The sequence below is a fragment of the Eublepharis macularius genome, chromosome 11 (assembly GCF_028583425.1).
Source record: "Eublepharis macularius isolate TG4126 chromosome 11, MPM_Emac_v1.0, whole genome shotgun sequence".
NCBI classification, from domain to species: Eukaryota; Metazoa; Chordata; class Lepidosauria; order Squamata; family Eublepharidae; genus Eublepharis; species Eublepharis macularius.
The window spans coordinates 16,036,315-16,054,754 of NC_072800.1; the positions used below are offsets into that span (position 1 = coordinate 16,036,315).

The 18,440-nt window shown below is 43.1% G+C and overlaps 1 long non-coding RNA gene across 2 annotated transcripts in view; it reads left to right on the plus strand.

Moving 5' to 3' along the window:
• Positions 1-14,473, plus strand: part of LOC129337542 (uncharacterized) — a 31,443-nt gene extending 16,970 nt beyond the window's left edge. Inside the window, exons 3-4 of one of the 2 annotated variants that reach the window (XR_008597832.1) lie at positions 11,937-11,994; positions 13,346-14,473. This is a non-coding gene — a long non-coding RNA (uncharacterized LOC129337542). The remainder of the gene's footprint in view (positions 1-11,936; positions 11,995-13,345) is intronic. The other variant, XR_008597833.1, reaches the window with a different exon arrangement.
• The last annotated feature ends 3,967 nt before the right edge of the window (positions 14,474-18,440 follow it).

The window sequence follows — 18,440 nt, forward strand, 5'->3', positions numbered from 1 at the left end:
TTTATGTGTTTTTAACACAATTTTCTAAAGTGTGTTTTTTTGTGGGGAGGGGGAACTTTCCACCTTAATCTCTACTGCACCTCCTTTTCCCGCTAATAGCAGGGCCATAAGCCACTTCCTGGGAAAGTATCTGGAAGCAACACAACTTCTGAGCTCTTCAATAGTTTCCTCTTCTAAAATCAGACAACAGGAACTGTGTGACTTCTCTGTTACCTCTTACATATAACAATTGGTTAAAGGCAGGGCTTTTTTTCTGGGAAAAGAGGTGGTGGAACTCAGTGGATTGCCAACACAAGACCACACAATGACGTCACTTGGGGTCAGCTGGAACAAGGCGGGAGTTTTTTAAAGTTTAAATTGCCCTCGGCAAAAATGGTCACATGGCTGGTGGCCCTGCCCCCTGATCTCCAGACAGAAGGGAGTTTAGATTGCCAGCAGTGCGAAGGGCAATCTAAATTCCCTTCTGTCTGGAGATCAGGGGGCGGCGCCACCGGCCATGTGACCATTTTCAAGAGGTGCCAGAACTCCATTCCACCACGTTCCAGTTTTAAAAAAGCCCTGGTTAAAGGGATGAAGCTTAAGCAAGCAAGGGAAACCCTCTCTAATTGCCAACTTTTAAAGTGGTCCCACTTACCTGCTGGCATCACCCACCACTGCTCAGCTGTGCAGCGGGAGGAAAATGGTGGGCATATCATGAGGATCAGCATTCTTTACATCACTTCCAAAACAACCAGTGCCAGGATTAAACCATAGAGTTTGGCACAAAGCATCACCCCCAGCATAATGACATCCCTTCTGGGTCTCTCCTGCAGTGCCATGCTGCTGCTAGGATTGCCAGTCCCCACCACCACCATGTAAGTCTCTGCCTGACCCATCTCCTGTTGGTTGCCAGGCCATGTCTGGCAACCCTATCCCTTTTGATACAGGTTTGCTCTCCAGCAAATGACAAGTGATGTTATTTATCTCCATGCCATAAAAAAAAATTAAAGTGCCCATTTCTACACATTAAGCATCTAACAAAGGGACAGGACTTCTTTCTCCAGACCTGTTGACAACCCTCCTCTCCTCTCCATTCTTTTTCTATAGGTACTGCTGCTAGGACCCTGACCTGGATAGCCCAGGTGAGCCTGATCTTGTTAGATCTCAGAAGCTAAGCAGGGTCGGCCTTGGTTAGTAACTGGATGGGAGACCTCCAGCGAAAACCAAATTTGCAGAGGCAGGCAATGGCAAACCACCTCTGTTAGTCACTTGCCATGTCAGCGATGACTAGAGGGCACTCTCTGCCACCAGGGATAAGCCAGAGAAGAACAGCAATCCACCTTTCTTCCAGCAGTACAGCATATCTTTTGCCTCATGCTCTTGCCTGAGAATTTCTGGTCTCACTAGAAAGTGCTACTACTACACCAACTATGCAATATAGAGTGACTCTAGCCTTAGCCCACTGAAATCAGCTTAGATCGGAGTAACTCTACTCAGCCATACAACAGTGAGAAAGGTCTTGCACCTTGCATTTTATCATCTTGCAACTGTAGTTTGGCCAATGACAAGACTGAGCAAAAGTTAAATACGGGTTCATTTTCCCTGTAAAACTGTATATATTTTAAAAGCTTTACAGTTCTGTCTTTCCCCGTTAAATACTCACAGCTCATATTTAGATAAAGTGAACTTCTTTCTCTCTCTTTTTAATTGCATTTTTTAGTCCACCAAAGGGATTTTTGGTGAACTAGATAATACATTTCTTTAAAGAAGCTGGCTGGCCCCAAAAACAGAAGACAAACAACAAACATCTGCATATCAAATATGCACATTTGCTAAACTTTTAAGAGGTTAAGGTTCAGTTTATTTCCTGTAGCTTTAATTTTAAACAAACACAAGCAAAGTTCAGCCAGCAGCTTCTATTCGGAATGAACATAAGGTCATATTTTGGCTGCTGCCATGCACAAGTTTGCACCGAGAAAGAAATTCTCTGCAACATCTAGTCGAAATGATGTGGGTCCCCTTGATTTCTGTAGGAGGATTAAATACATGCGTAGCAGTCTCCTATGGAACACAATGGGACTGAGGGACCTCTCAGCCATTGCTGCATTATTCTGAGAGCTTTCCTACCAGGGACCTCCCCACACTGCTGTGATAACAGACTTCTGAAAACGTTTAGGCAGCACAAATTAGTCTGCCCCTCCTTCGTCAGTGTTGCTCAGTGTTGGGTAGCTTGTATTGCTTATATTCAGAGGGTTTGTAAACAGATGAGATAGCTACATTTATTATATACTGGGTTTATCATCACCTAGTTACATGGGCTCCATTCCTTTATCACTGGGCTCTGACCTGCTGAAATCTATGCCTCGTAGCTTCCCCCTTTGCTCAGCTCCCAAGGCTCTATCAGGAACCAGAACTTTGTTTTCAAGCACTGGCAATCATGATATCCCGTGGGAATAACAGTGGTGACAAATTCCTTCCAAGATTTCAAGGAGAATACAAAACTAAAAATCCCTGGTATCTAGTGTCCTAAGTGAAAAATGTAGAGAAATTTTGTTGCTTGGTAAAGAGAGAACTTTCCTCCAGGTGGAGATTTCTATGACTCAAGAGGTACGAGTTAGGCTTACCATATGGCTGCTTATGGCAGGCAATCTCCTGGCAATTATGTACATTGGAAAATAAGCAAATATCCCCCACCAGCCTCTGGGCCAGAAATCACTTCCAGTTAAAAGAAACAATGGTAACTCTAGGGATCTCTAGAAATTCTATGGCAAAACCACAGAGGTTACCATAGTGTTTCCAGTAATTCCTAGATTGTACTTGGAGGTGACATATTGATGTTACCAACTTCACACCCCCACCCCAACCTTCCTATTGGTTGCTAAGCTCAGCCTGGCAACCAGGTCCAGCGTGTTCATGGAGGCGCTGCTGGCAGCTGCCTTGAGCGCTGAACTCTGAAGGAGGCACAGTACCGGCCCCTGACAACCCCCCAACCCAGAAGCAGGCTGTGTCCCCACTCGCCTCCCTGCCCCTTTGCTGCTGCTGCCTGCCTCAGGTGAGGGGGAAGCTCCTGTGTGATGATGTCACAAATGACATCATCGTGCAGGGCAGGAGTGCATACACGGGGTGAGGGGTGCAAGTAGGTATCTTGCCTCAGGCGCCAGAAGCCCTGGCACCAGCCCTGCTGGCAACTATAGCTACAAGTCTAATACCATGGTTACTTCATAAGAGAACGAGGCTTAGCAGCACAGATATGTGATATATACTCTAAGAGTAGTTTATGTACAGGCATAAGTAGCGTTATCAAAGAATATAGTTTATGAAAAGAGAAAGGTCAGAAAACAACATTTTAGTGCCATCTTCAACAAGTTTTCTTCCTGAATCTCAGCTGGAGGCAACTTAAATTAAAACGCGGTTTCTCCTTTTTGATACTGTAATCAAGCTGAAAGTCACTGCTGCTAATTATAGTGGCTAGAGAGGGGGAGAGAGCACAACAAAATAAAATATTTATTACATTTCTGGTTTTCACTGGCCTTGTCCTGATATGATACAACGGCTTCCTGAAGACTGACAACAATGTGAGCTTCATCAACTACTTGACAACAATTTACAATAAACTACAATATACATTGGATAAGTTGAGTGACAAATAAAATAAAAGCAAGGAAGAAACAAGAATGGGTGTTGGGGGGTAAGAAAGATTGGGTTACTTCTGTATCCAAGGAGGAAAAGGCAATCCAAACTGAAATATATAGACATTATTTAATCAACCCCCCAGACCCAGAAATATGTGAATATAGTCAACATCAGAAACACTGTAATATATAAAAACACAAAAAATATGATATCAGAAACAGCTACACGTTTTGTGGCATATAAATAGAATCTTACCACCTAGATGGAGTTACCATATTTTCAGACAGGGCTTCGAAGATATTCATAAAGAAAAGACTGATTTTCCACAACTGGTTAATGGAAATGTATATAATGCAGTCACAAAGCCACACTTCTGCATACATTTTGATTTTTTAAAAATGAATTGCTAGCTTCAGAAATTTAAGTTGAATAAGACTTTTTTTAAAGTCAGAAACTTTTATTTATTTTAATGAATATCTTCCTTAAACAAAACCCTTACTCTCTAAGCATCCTATTATGCTCAATGATCAGACAATGATGGAGGAAATGAAAAACAGAGAAATCAAGAGACTAACAGAATACATGTATTAAGTTTCAGAGACCTTTGTAGTACAGTGACTTTACTAATTACATCATCATCAATATATCCAGGGCTTTTTTTCTGCTGGAACGCAGTGGAACAGAGTTCCGGAACCTCTTGAAAATGGTCACATGGCTGGTGGCCCCGCCCCCTGATCTCCAGACAGAGGGAAGTTTAGATTGCCCTCCGCACCCTCCGGGCAATCGAAACCCCCCTCTGTCTGGAGATCAGAGGGCGGGGCCACCAGCCACATGACCATTTTCTCCGAGGGCAACCCACTGAGTTCCACCACCTCTTTTTCCAGAAAAAAACCCTGAATATATCTAAATCTCGACATGGCCCATGTATGGATATTTAAATCCGGAAGCCAAGAACAAACAAGACAGATCTTTCTACAAACCTGAGAAAAGCCCCAAGTTTGCAGAAAAATCGGAAATCCAATGGACATATTTTGGTTAACCCCCCTCCCCAAATAACAGAAGCCACATCAGTACCTTTAAGAAATGAATGCTGTCTGTAGTCACCACTGTGGAGGTTCCTAGGAAGCGATAATATTCCCAGCCTGAAAATTTGGTTTCTGTCAATGAAAGGCAGAAGAAGGTCTCTTTCCAGAGCTATTTTGGCTTTTGAGAGAAGACTTATGGGGCCAAGCCCGGCAGCAACCACTGATAGGTTTGCCTGCTCATTCCAATCCAATATGGTCCTTAAAAGTGTTTGGCCGAGTCCACAAGAGGCGCGCAAGAGAATTGACTGCCGCCACACTTTACCAGTGAAAACACGCTGTAACTCTACTAAGGGTTTATGGCTTAGGAATATTACAAGGTGAATGTACATGTAAGTGCCTGAACTATTTGTAAGTGAATTTGCTGAGGTTTCATAGTTTGGTTTGTATAAAGGGTTGTTTATTTTCAGATATAAAGGACGCACACCTCTGAAAGTAAAACACAACGGAGCCTGACGCCCCTGACGAGGCATTGGACGAAATCTGTGCTTCAGCCGGCCCCAGATTGGGCGCGTCTCTTTCACTTGAGCGAGTGACTTCTGCACCGGAGTGGGACTTACGGAGGGGTATTTTTGCCCCTGCTTGTACTGTTTACACACTTGTGTTTGAATTGCTTGAGTTGTGTTCAGGAAGATACTGTATGGACACTGGTTACTTTACTTTGAAGGTTTATTCTGTATAAGTTTCTGTTTGATTGATACAAGCAGGTACGATGAACATGTGAATACACAAACTGTTGATTAAATATTTAAACTGTGGGTTAAATATTGTACATAGTATTGATTACAACCCACGTGGGTTTTTCCTTTCAGATTGCATTTTGAACGGGGGCAACCTTTTTGATTGTTCGCTTACATTCCAATTCAGCAGCAGCCACGGCACAAAAGCCAGAGATGTCTAGCGGTTACCGTTTTAGACTACAATCTGGGAGACCCAGGTTCGAATCCCCATTCTGTTGTGGAAGCTAACTGGGTGACCCTGGGCCAGTCGTACACACATAGCCCAACTTACTTCAGAGGTTGTTGTGAGGGAAAAATGGAGGAGAGGGGAATGGTGTAAGCTGTTTTAGTTCCCCATGGGGGAGAAAGGAGCAGCATAAATTAAGTTAATAAAAATATTTGGAGTTGGGGGCAGATAAAAGGTCGGTCTTCTGGTGGATGGAAAGGAGAAAAAGAAGCAGTGAATGGGAAGAGGATATGGAGGCTGCCAGGAGGACAGAAAGGGGAATAGTGGGGGAAGGGGTATGCGGGAAATGAGGTGACTTCCACAAGTTTTTGTGCGTGCCGAGTGCATTTAGTGGAGCAAGGGGAGTGGGCTGCATCTCACCACTGCCAGCATGCTCAGTTCCCTCTGCCCCTGCCAGCGTGCTTGGCTCCCTCTCACCACTCCCCTTGCTCCCCTAAATGCACGCAGCAGCTAGAGGGAGCCAAGCGTGCCAGCAGCAGCAAGAGGAACCGAGCAGACTAGACGAGATGCCTAGAGAAAGAACCTCTGCCAGGGAGAAGAGGGATTCTTTCTTTCTTCTCCCTGGCAGAGGTTCTTTCTCACTACACTTCTCATGGAAACTTGCAGGAAACTGACATGTCCTCCATGTGTCTGACATCTCATCTAGTTCGACTCTGAGATGCTTTCCACTTCAACACAGCCCCATCAGCTGACTTTCAGCAGTGACGGTTTAGAGCATGGAGAATAGAGGATGCATTTTTCATTCCATGTCCTTCGTGCTATGTGTCTGCCTCTTGCTGCTGAGAAGGTGAACCATCAGACTATTGGTCTATCAAGGTCAGTACTGTCTACTCTGACTAGCAGCCACTCTCCTGGATCTCCGGTGAAGGTCTTTCATGTCACCCACTGCCTAGTCCTTTTTAAATGGAGATGCTAGGATTGACCCTGACCTTCTGCATGTGAACAGAGGCTGTTTTCACAGGTCTTACCGGCCGCACAAAATTGTGCAAAACTCCCGGAACGACAGCATCTTCCTGGGGCAATTTCCTGTCATGACTCCAGTTTGTGGCATGATTTGCACCACAAACCGGAGTCATGACGGGACATGTGAAAACAGCCAGAGGCTCTTCCACTGAGCTGCAACCCCTCCTCAATGAGGGAGAATAGACAAAGAGAAAAAAAAGCAATGAAATTATGGAGAGGAGCAAGAGGGCAGGAAGCGAAGGCAGGAGGAAAGGGATGTCCACTCCATGACAAGTTCTCATGGCTCCTCCGCCTGTATCTTCTAAAATAATGTGGTATTATCATTCATGAACACTTGAAGCTGCCTTATGTACCACCGAGGGCCAAGCTACACATGACGAATGACACTTGAACAGCAAGTGGATTGAGTGGAGGGCAAGTGAACAGGGAGAAATACACTTGCCATTCAAGTGTCATTCGTCATGTGTAGCTTGGCCCCGAGTCAGATCAATGGTCTGTCTAGCTCAACATTGCTTGTTTTGGCATGGGCTCTTGGGGGTCTCAGGTAACGGCTTTTCAGATCAGCTGATAGAACATGGGTGCACATTTCCGGGTGCAAAGCCTGTACTCTCCCATTGAAACTTGCCCATTTGACCACAGTGTTTATGAAATCAGTGAAACAGAGCACGTGACTGTGAATGCTAACACAACCTGGGCCTAAGTTCACCAGTTCGAAACAATTTGTCTGCTTGTAAGTGTATAAGGGTGGGGGGGGAGAATGTCAAAACTAAGAAGTTGTGGTGGTCGTAAGAAATGGTCCCCGCCTCTCCAGTTAACAGCTATTCATTGTAACTGGCTCCAAAGGTCTGTGTCCAAAGGCAATTAATTGGTTTTATGTTTTGCCGAAAGTTGACTGCTTGATCAATAATGCTCCAAACTGAATCAAAAACAGAATGTTCTCATCTTTCGTTTGCATAACGATAAGGCTGAATCTGGAGGGACCATCTGGAAACTAGAAAAACAGGTAGGGGTGATGGAGGAAGAGACAGGTGGAGCAGCCTAGGAGCTGCTCTGTGAAGCTGGTGAAGCGTGAAAGGGGGCAGCGGCAGAGTTGATCACTATGGGCAACAGATTGAACCCCAACATCTTGTATCAGCTACACTGGCTCCCAGTTGAAGTCTGGATCAGGTTCAATGTCCTGATTTTAATCTTTAAGTCACTTAGCAGACTGGGACCGGCATACCTGTGGGACCACCTCTCACTATATGTTCCCCAGAGGGTGCTCCACTCAGCAAATAGACATCTACCGGCGAACTGTGGCCGCAAGGAGGTTCGCCTTGCCTCAACTAGGACCAGGGCTTTCTTGGTCCTCCCGGTACCAACCTGGTGGAACTCTCTGTCCACGGACACCCGGGCATAGCAGGATTCGTTATTATTCTGTTGGCCCTGTAATACAGAGATGTCCCACCAGGCATATGGTGGCTGAGGCAGGCGAGCCATCCAAGTGGGCACCTGCCATAGGGAGGGCATATGCCCCTCTGGTTTTGCTGCCTTTACCAATTGGCCACCCTGCCCCACAGATTTGTTGATAATGGAGGGTTGATACTGGTGCTGCTATTTAAATGAATTTTTATACTAATGTTTTTATATTTTTATGCTACCCTGTAGATTTTATATCTTCTGTCAGTAATCTGCTCTGAATTTGAATCTAAATAAATAAATAAAGGATTGTGAAACTGACAGTACACTGAAGGCTTGGAACGAAAGACCCTGCTATGGCTGCCAAACCTCTGCAATTTTACTTCTGCACTGACCACCAGAGAAACCAAGTTAAATTTGATGTATTGTCGAAGGCTTTCACGGCCGGAGAGCGATGGTTGTTGTGGGTTTTCCGGGCTGTATTGCCGTGGTCTTGGCATTGTAGTTCCTGACGTTTCACCAGCAGCTGTGGCTGGCATCTTCAGAGGTGTAGCACCAAAAGACAGAGACACTGAGAGATCTCTGTCTTTTGGTGCTACACCTCTGAAGATGCCAGCCACAGCTGCTGGCGAAACGTCAGGAACTACAATGCCAAGACCACGGCAATACAGCCCGGAAAACCCACAACAACCAAGTTAAATTTGTTTTCATTGTTTGCATTCAGTAACTTTGTGGCAGCCTCTTGGGAGCTGCAAGCTTCCCTATTAAGGTTCACATAGGTAATAGAATAAGGATCCATTTTGACAAAGCAATAGAATAAGGTTTCATTTTGGAACGCTTCCCTATGTTCAAAGCTCCCTGTAAGTAGAAAACTAGCACAGCAAACAAATCAAGGGATTGGTTGTAGAGTAACCAACCTCAAGGTAGAGCCTGAAGTCTTCCCAGAATCAAAGCTGATCTCAAGAATGCATAGATCAGTTCTCCTGGAAAAAATGGCAGCTTTGGGAGCAGACCCTATAGCACTAACCTGCTGAGGTCTGTCCCCTCCCCAAATTACACAGTGTGCAGCACTGCCCGCAAATCACCAGGAATTTCCCAAGCCAGAATCGGCAACCCAGTTATATGCGTTCTTGCTGTTGTGCTATTTTTTAGTTTGCATACAGGTTTTTTTTTAATGCGATTAAACATTCAGAACTGTAAATCGCCAGCTACAGTTGGAATGAATGAAGTCTATCCTGCCATTTCAGCTTTCTGTCACCTTATTTTCTCATCTGCTGTTTTATTAACTGCATGGCGTGGGCCCTCCACAGACAGTATTGCATGCTTCAAAATCAATGCATGAAGAGGGTGAGTGGAGTCAAGTCCACTGGCCCTGACCCTGTTTACACATGATTGCCAGCTTGTAGCACAAAGTCTGCATGCACAGCGTGGCTCTGCCCTTCTGGTCTGAAGCGCTGCTTTTCAAATGATTGCAATCATGGGGGCAAGCAGGGAGAGCATAAGTGTGTACACTTTCTACTTGTGTAGCTTGGGCACTCATTGACACATGAGTGTTCCTTATGCTGAATCAGATCATTGATCCATCAAAGCCAGGACTGTCTGCTCAAACTGGCAGCAGCTCCCCAGGGTCTCAGACTCTCAGGACTGAACCTGGGACCTTCTGCATGCCAAGCAGATACTTTGCAACTGAGAGTCTCTCTACACGAGAGATGCACATTTGTCAAGTATAAGGAGATGCAATGTTAGCTGGGAAGCGTAGTTTAAAAAGACAGAGCCGGCGGAGATTGCTCCTCAGAGGGCTTGTTAATTTCATCTTCATCTCCCCAAAGGCTCTGTCAATTTCTCCAGTCTAAAACTGTGTGGGATCCCAACCAGAGGGCATCGAGGAATGGGAATGGGCTGGAGCTGCCTTACAGAGCCGGGCTTGGACCTGGAGAGGTTCTAATGGGCTGAAGTTTCCCTTCTGGCATTTCACAGCCCCTTCACACAGCTCCACTGTAGAGGAAAGCCTTTGCCATGCCACCAACTCTGTCTTTTTAAACTACCTTTCCTGGCTAACATTGCTTCTCGCGACACGTGTTCTTCATGGGCCAGATGTCTCGCATAGAAAGACTCTAAGCTACAGTCCCTCATGTGATTTCATGGTAATGAGCCAGCAATTGTGCTAAGCAGCTGCCGAATCTTTCTCTATGCATGTCGGTTTCAACACAGGTAATGTAGCCTGTAGGGGGTGACAACGATTGCCCAGTTAATGCAGAGGCTGGAGTGCCTTCCACACTTGCTTCTCATGCTTTTACACAGAGGCGTTGCTGATTTATATTCTCTTTGCAGCTGGATGCCACTAGAGAGAGTCAAAGGAATGACCTTGCATAATTTTCAAAGTATAAGCGCAACATCTGAAAAGCATCTGAACTTCCTTGAGAAACCACACACACACCCCTTCCACTAGCCGGGCTGAAGTCTGAGAACATCCAAAAACACATGTCCATGTGACTGTCCTCTTGACAAAGGAAAAAAGGGAGAATGCATGCTGAATGAAAACAAAATGTTCTTTGGACCGGCTGACAAAAGATCCTTTTGTTTTTCGTTCAGTTGCTTTGCCTTGCTTTTTGCCAAGCTCAAGACAACTTTTTTGTTGTTTCGTTACTAAGTTTTTCTCTGCCTGGATAAAGATTTATTGTCTGATGCCACACACATTGATTGGTGCTTTTGCGCTTGCTTGCTTGAGATGCTCTGCTTAATTTGGAATACAGCTGTGTCATTCTTGCTGAAGAGTAACTTCAACATGTGTAGATTTTACTGAGTTTCCAAAAGATTCTGGGTCATTAATGAGGGCAACAGATTTTTCATATTAGGTCTTTGTTTGTTAATTACATCCATTCAAAAGTGATTGGTCTCTTGGTTTTGATCTCTGATTCGCTTAAGGAAGGGTATCAGTGGCCTTCCATCACTCGGACATATCTAGAAAGAATTAAAAATTCTCAGCATATGGACATGGATTTGGGTTAACCTGTAATGTACTGCTGGTTACAGTACTGGTTGGGGAGGGGCTGTGGCAGAGCATCTGCGTGGCTTGCAGAAGGCCCCTGCTTAATTCCCCAAAATCTCTAATTAAAGGACCAGCCAGTAGGTGATGTGAAAAGATCTCTGCCTGAGACACTGGACAGGTGCTGCCTGTCTAAGTAAACGCTGCTGACCTTGATGGACCAAAAGTTTGATTCAGTATAAGGCAGCCGTATGTAAGCATCTGTATCTGAAGAAGGGAGCTTGAACTCTTGACAGCTCATGCCCTGAAAATTTTGTTAGTCTCTAAGGTGCCAGTGGACCCAAATCTGGCCACATGTGTGCTCAAGTTGTACTGCTTGTACAAGAGTTCTCCTAAACACAGAAGTGCATAGCATATTCTGTAAAATGTATTTCATTAACCCAACCTCAGAAATGGTCCCTTGATGCCAACTTCCTAAGGTCATCCATGGACTTGTTGGCTTTTGACTCTCAAAACTTCTTTCCACTGAAAAGGAGTGCCTGTTGAAATGTCTCCAAATGGTCTGTAGAAATGAGTGAGTGATAATGAAACATCTGTCCTCCAGTTGAAAACACCAAAAGCATCATCTTGAAATGCAAAATAAAACTGGAAAATGTGTTTAAAATAATTCTTGTGGTTTTTTAAAACTATCTAGGAAGCCTCACATAAACAGTTGCAGATTAACAGTTACAGGTTCTCCTCCTTTTCTCTCTCAAAATATTAGAATTGGGTGGCATCCCACGTGTTTCTTTAGACAATAAGTTACTAAAATGAAATTTGTTCTCCCGATGTATGGTGATGGCCATTTGCTGTGACAACTTTATGGAAATAGATCTGTTGAAAGCTATTGGCCATATTTTATTTTATTTTCCTTCTTTCCTCCTGACTAGGAACCCAAAGAAGCTTACATCATTCTCCTCTATTTTATCCTCACTACAGCCCTGTAAGGTAGGTTATGCTGAGAGCGTGTGAATTGCCCATGATTATCCACTGAGCCTCTATAGCAGACAGTGGCTTTGAATCTGGATTAGAGGTGGGCTTGAACCTAAATACGAACCAAAGTTTGTCACCAACCAGGTCAGGTTTTTTGGTTTGCAAACCGGCGGTTCGTCGGAGGGCATTTCTGATGAACCACAATGGACTGCGATGATTTTTGGGCCAGTTCATTTGGTTCATTTTTTCGTTCATCACTGCAGACAGCCTGGTGCTGATCAATCAGTTTCTTAGGCAATGGGGAGGGGGGAATGTGTTTTCTGCCGACCTTCTGCTGCCCTGGAAGTGACATATACACGAATCAAACCGGTTCATGAACCAGGCAATTTCATGCCAGTTCGTGGTTCATAGTTTGGGAAATGCAACGAACCATGAACCCAATGAACTGCCATTTTCGCGGTTCATGCCCATCTCTGATCTGGATCTCCCACATCATTATCTGACATTCTAATAAATTCTAGATGATGGGCGCAAACCACAGGGGATAGTCATCTTCCATTATGCCATGATTCTGAGCTTTCTTAGGAGCAACTGTCCGTCATTCTTGGGGACAGTGCGGTAGACCTTTGATCTATTCCAAGAAAAGAATTGTTACAGTAACAAGAGGAAGGCAAGAAAAGGAGATGTTGCTTCAAGAAGTCAAGAAGCTTTTTTTCATTCTTCTTCAAAGAATGTGTAAACTACTGTGATTTGGAAAACGTGTCAGGAACTCGTAATTTGTAAGGGTGTGCATTTGGATATACCTGCGCCAAAATTAATCCCCAATTTAGCTGTTTCAGGTTGGCTCGGGGATATCTGAAATGACCTTCCCCCCTCAAGTCTCCTGAAATTCTGAGAGCAATGAAAATTTATATCATGGAATTTTGGAAGTGTTTTGGTTTCAGGATGGGTGCAGGAGTGGGGAGGGAGAGAGAGGTAGCTAGCCCGCCAAACAGCTGTCTCCATCCCTCTAAAGGGACCACACATCCCACCGAACAGTCGATGCCAACGAACACCTTGTAGTGGAGTGGCCAGGTCTACCAGCTATTGTTTCATGTGAAGCCATTATTTCCTGTGGGTTGTAGAGAGCCAGACTTACTAACAGCTGTTTGGCAGGGCCAGACCCCTCTCCATCCTTCTGTGCTCCTGCTGCCTGAGGACGGTGGAAATGTGGGGCGGGAATTGGAAAAAAGTACCCAAATTTACAGGACTCCAAAAGTACCTAGAAAATCCTGAAATATTAACAAGGTTTTGGAAACTTGAAGTAATGAAAGCAACGCCCCTCCCCAGTCCCAGAATCCAGATCTGAAATAAACATTTTTTTTAGCAGGGAATACACCGATGAGGAAGAAGCACCATTTTTCCATATTGCAGACGTTAGAACAAAATTTGGCATCCAGTTATTCTCATCATCATACGGGGAGCTACAACTTGCAGACATTGCTCAATTTTGACACTGAGAGCAAGAAATGCAAAGTGCTGTTTCAGAATTGAATCTTTGAGCCAACTAGACCCTACTGAGAAGTATTGCATATCAGAGACTGTATGTGATCTTAAGTTCTATATGTAGAGGTGTTTGATTTGTGGTAGCCTCTTGAAATTTGCAAGTGAGGGCCATGCATGGCTGAACTAGCACAAAGTTATGCATATATCGTCTGTCAGGAACTAAGTTTTCTAGGTTTCACTGTCTCTTTAATGCAAAAAGTCCTCCCCTAGTCTACAGGAGTATTTTATTTTATCTTGTTTTATTTTAAAAGCCCAACAATCGAACATGGAAATAATAATAAAAATAGAATTTTTTAAGGTTGGGACCTGGTGTTTGCCTATGCAAGGAGAGCTTCTATTTCCAAATCCAAGTGTTTACAATTTGACATGTATAACAGTATCATTTTGAAGGACTGGATGTCCCAGCTGTACATTGAAATGGATTATCTCTGCGGAACCATTTGATAAAACACCACATTATGTTTCTAACTATCTCTTATCTGGATGATTATTTTTGTGTTTTTCCTCTTAAACATGACTCAAAATAGAATACAAATGAAGCCTTATCACTTGATTGGCTAGCCGAGCAAGGCCAAGCATTCCTCAAGCCTTTTGCTACTGTAAACAAAATGGTTTTCATGACAGGAGTAAATTCTCTGTGTTCAACTTGGGAATTTGTACACTTTTCATAGAACCACATTTATACCAGCCTGCCTGCTAAATTAAGGATTACACTCTGTAAATAAGCAGTTTGGACTATTCACATCCATATTATAGATTTAATTTTAAGACGGTTTATTCACGTCTATATTAGATTTAAATTTAAGCTGGTTTCATACTCCTGGAGGAATTTTAGGGGCTGTATGGCCGTGTAATGAGAAGAGCTGCTTGCTGGATTTAGATCTGGGACAACTGCACCCAAATACCTTCTCAGAGCCAAGCTACAAGTGACGCCTGACACAGGTTGGACACTTGTCAGCTTCCCTCAAGTTTTGATGGGAAATGTAGGCATCCTGGTCTTGCAGCTGTAATGGAGAGCCAAGCTGTAAAACCAGGACGCCTACATTTCCCATCAAAACTTGAGGGAAGCTGACAAGTGTTCAACCGGTGTCAGGCGTCACTTGTAGCTTGGCTCTCAGTTATGACTTTCTCAGGATGATCTTGGTCATGCTGCCATCTCAGCAGGATTGTTGGAAAAGTAAAGCTCCTTTGGTTGCTACCCTGTTTCCTGACAGGAAAGCAGATTAAAAACATGTAACTATATTGTTTAAAAAACCTTTCTGTTATGGTAGAAGTCCCCAACATGGTGCCCATGGGTGTCATGGCACCCACCTTCACCTTTCCTGGTACCTGCCAAGTTTTTTTGAGAAAGAGAGCAGGGCCAGGAGGGGAGTCTTCTGATTGGCTGTTGAGCTTAAAAGGCATCCTGTTAAAAAGAGCTCTTACTTGAAATGTTGAAGAGTTACTATTAAGAGTTTTATCTAGATCTGTAACAAAAGAAGAAGGGGGGAGGAAAATTTGTAATATAATATAGTCCATTATTCAGTGCTAGAATTATTCTAGGTAAAATACTGGATCAGAATTTACCTCTAGTATTGTGTGATAAACTACAAATATTGCAGTAGATCCAGGACTGCATCCATACTCTGCTCTTTGTTTATTGTTGCATTCTAAGGAAAAAATGTACCAAATTAGAAAATTATACCCTAACATGCTTTTAATTGACCCTCCAGGTTCTCCAAACCCAATCACAAACCAACTTGAGGCTTGGTTTCCAATGTTACATCAATCTGCAGTAAAGATAAAAGGCAGTTTAACCTAAGAAGGTTCAGCTATATGAGAAGGTAGAAGGGTGATGCAATGTCCCCCATGTGATAAGATATGCTCTCAAAGGAGGTGGAGGGGAGATGGGGAAGGAAGAGAGAGAAGGAAGGGAACACTGGAAGGGCAAAGACACAGCACAGCTGTGGCTCATGAAATCTCATACCCTACCACTAATTTTGTTAGTCTTATAAATGTGACTGTTCATAATATATAGAAAAAGTTGTACAGCCACATTGGTCCTCACAGAATCCAAAACCAAGAACAAAATCCATGTAACACTCTTTCTATGGAACCAAACAAATTAGCACAAAAATATTGTGCAAACTCTCAAGTTTACCAGAGCAGTTCACCAAGCAGAAATGTACAAAAATCGGAAAAGACAGAAGGGCGGAGGGCAGAAATCTCAGGCCACGGTCTTAAGGTTTGATCTTAAAGACATCCTTTTTGGTGGCAGCCGTAGTTCTACTGCAATTGTGAGTTCCAACCCAAAATGACTGTGATAGGTGGTAGCATCTGTCCATCTGCTATTTTAAATTTTTTAAATTTAAATTTTGCTATTTTAAAATTTTAAAAAGATAAAAATGTTTTGTTCTTGTTTTCACAATACACAGCGCTTTGAAATTTACCTTTATGGTTGCATTCGGTACAGTATTATGAAGACACACAAAGCACGCCTACCATCGGATCATTTTATCAATCCAACACTTATTTGGAAACTGATGCCCAGTTTACCAACGAGGCAGAATGAAGTGGGAACCTGGTGAGTGCCGAAGTGGTAGAATGGGCTGCACCCCTTCAAACTGCCAGGAGGAGGATTATTTTTTAAAGGTCACTTATGATTTCCTGTCAGTGGAAAACTAGCACAATATACAAAGGCCCATAATAGAAACTTTATTCTTTTTTATTTTTATTTTTTCAAACATGTAGGGGTACAGAAAGAAATAGGAGGAGGGGACCAAAAGTTACAATTAAAAGAAAATTAAAGATACACTCTACAAGGACTATCAAAATGAGATAACCATATAACATTTAAAATATAGCTTTCAGGTAAGTCATGCTACACAATATTTCCTCTAGAAAAAAGAAAGTGTCCAGTAGCACCTATAAGACTAACAAAATTTATGGGAGGGTAGGAGCTTTCGTGAGTCACAGCTCACTTCTTCTGATGTTCTTGCTCTTTTCTACTGCTACTGACAGACTAATACAACTACCCATCTTTAATATTTTCTCTATTCTTGATGAACTGTTTTATTTGCAAGAGATTTTCATAGGGAGGAGCATTAGTAATGCGGCATTTCTTGACCAGGCGACCATGAGGTGAGGAGCAGCGACTCATGGACAACTTAAATAGTGTTCCATGTCTTCATAAACTGAAAAAGGAGGAGGTGTACACATGCCCTCAAAACACAGACCTGGTACTGAATATTAGAAAAGGAACAACAACAACAAAAACAACAACAACAATATTGTATTTATATACCGCCCTTAAGGACAACTTAATGCTCACTCAGAGTGGTTTACAAAGTATGTTATTATTATCAGCATGACAATCACCCTGTGAGGTGGGAGAGCTCTGAGAGAGCTGTGATTGACCCAAGGTCACCCAGCTGGATTCAAGTGGAGCAGTGAGGGATCAAACCTGGTTCTCTAGATTAAAGTCCTGCCGCTCTTAACCACTACATCAAACTGGCTCTCACAGCTACAGCTCCCCTGTTTATGAATTCAGCACCATTCCAGTGATGATAGTACATCACAGTTATGTCAGAGGGCAAACAACACAAAGGCTTTCCAGACCAATGGTGCCCTGCCTCCAGCACAGATAGTTGGTATAGGAGATAGGGTATAACAATATTACATATATTTATTATAAAGTGTACACAAAAACAACAATTAACATTTTTAAAAAGATAAAAGTCTGAATATCAGACCGCAGGTAAGTACACACACAATTGTAATATTTCATACACAAAAATGGATTGCCCAATGACCAATAACAGTTACATCCAGGGCTTTTTTTCAGCAGGAACACAGTGGAATGCACTTCCGGCACCTCTTCAAAGTAATCACATGTCCAATGGCCCTACCCCCTGATTCTGCTTCCTCCCATGCGCAGCCCAAGGCATCCAGTTCTTTAGCTTCGTACAAAGAGCAACACTTTTCTTGTCACTTGCAAGTGGCAAGAAAAGTGTTGCTTTCAAATCCTGCTGCTTTCAGCTGATGGGAGGAGATCCCCCGTCAGCTGAAAAAAGCAGTGGGCCTTGAAAGCAGAAACACTGCTTTCAAACGCCTGCTTGCTTTTTTCAGCTGAGGGGAAGGGGAGGAGGGACCCTCCCATCAGCTGAAAAAGGTGTTTTAAAATGATGGCAGCTTTTCCAGCCGAGGGGAAAGGGAGGCGGGACAGCTCCTCCTCCTCCCCCTCAGCTGAAAAAAGCAGTGGGGCATTTGAAAGCAGCAACACTTTTTTTCCATGTGTTTCTCCCTCTTTTCCTTCTTGAGAGTTCCACCACCTCTTTTCCCAGAAAAAAAGCCCTGGTTACATCCAAATAAATAGTATCTCATAGACACTTGATGGACTACCTAAAAACAAATGGACCATACGCGTTTCTCATAGTAACTATGAGAAACAATTCATGATTCTGTGTATAAATCCTAGTAACCAAACATCATGTAAGGTAATAATGGTTAAAACTTTGGCTTATAAATTCCATAAAAAAACATGTTAACAGGTTTTGAATATATAATAATTTTGTTTTCCTCTCTTTGACAGTTGCAGACAGCAACACCTGGCTTTTAATTTTTGATTTTAGTATAACTATTATTGGATGTATTTACTCCTGGATGTGTGTGGCTTATCGCAATAATACATTGACCTCTGAGGAAGGCCTTCTAGGAGCTGAAACGTATATGTTCCATTTGTTTTCAGGTAGTCCATCAAGTGTCAATGAGATACTATTTATTTGGGTGTAACTGTTATTGGTCATTGGGCAGTCCATCTTCATGTATGAAATACTATAATTGTGTATGTACTTACTTGCGGTCTGACATTCAGACTTTTATCTTTTTAAAATTTTTAATCGTTGGTTTTGTGTACACTCTATAATACATATATGTAA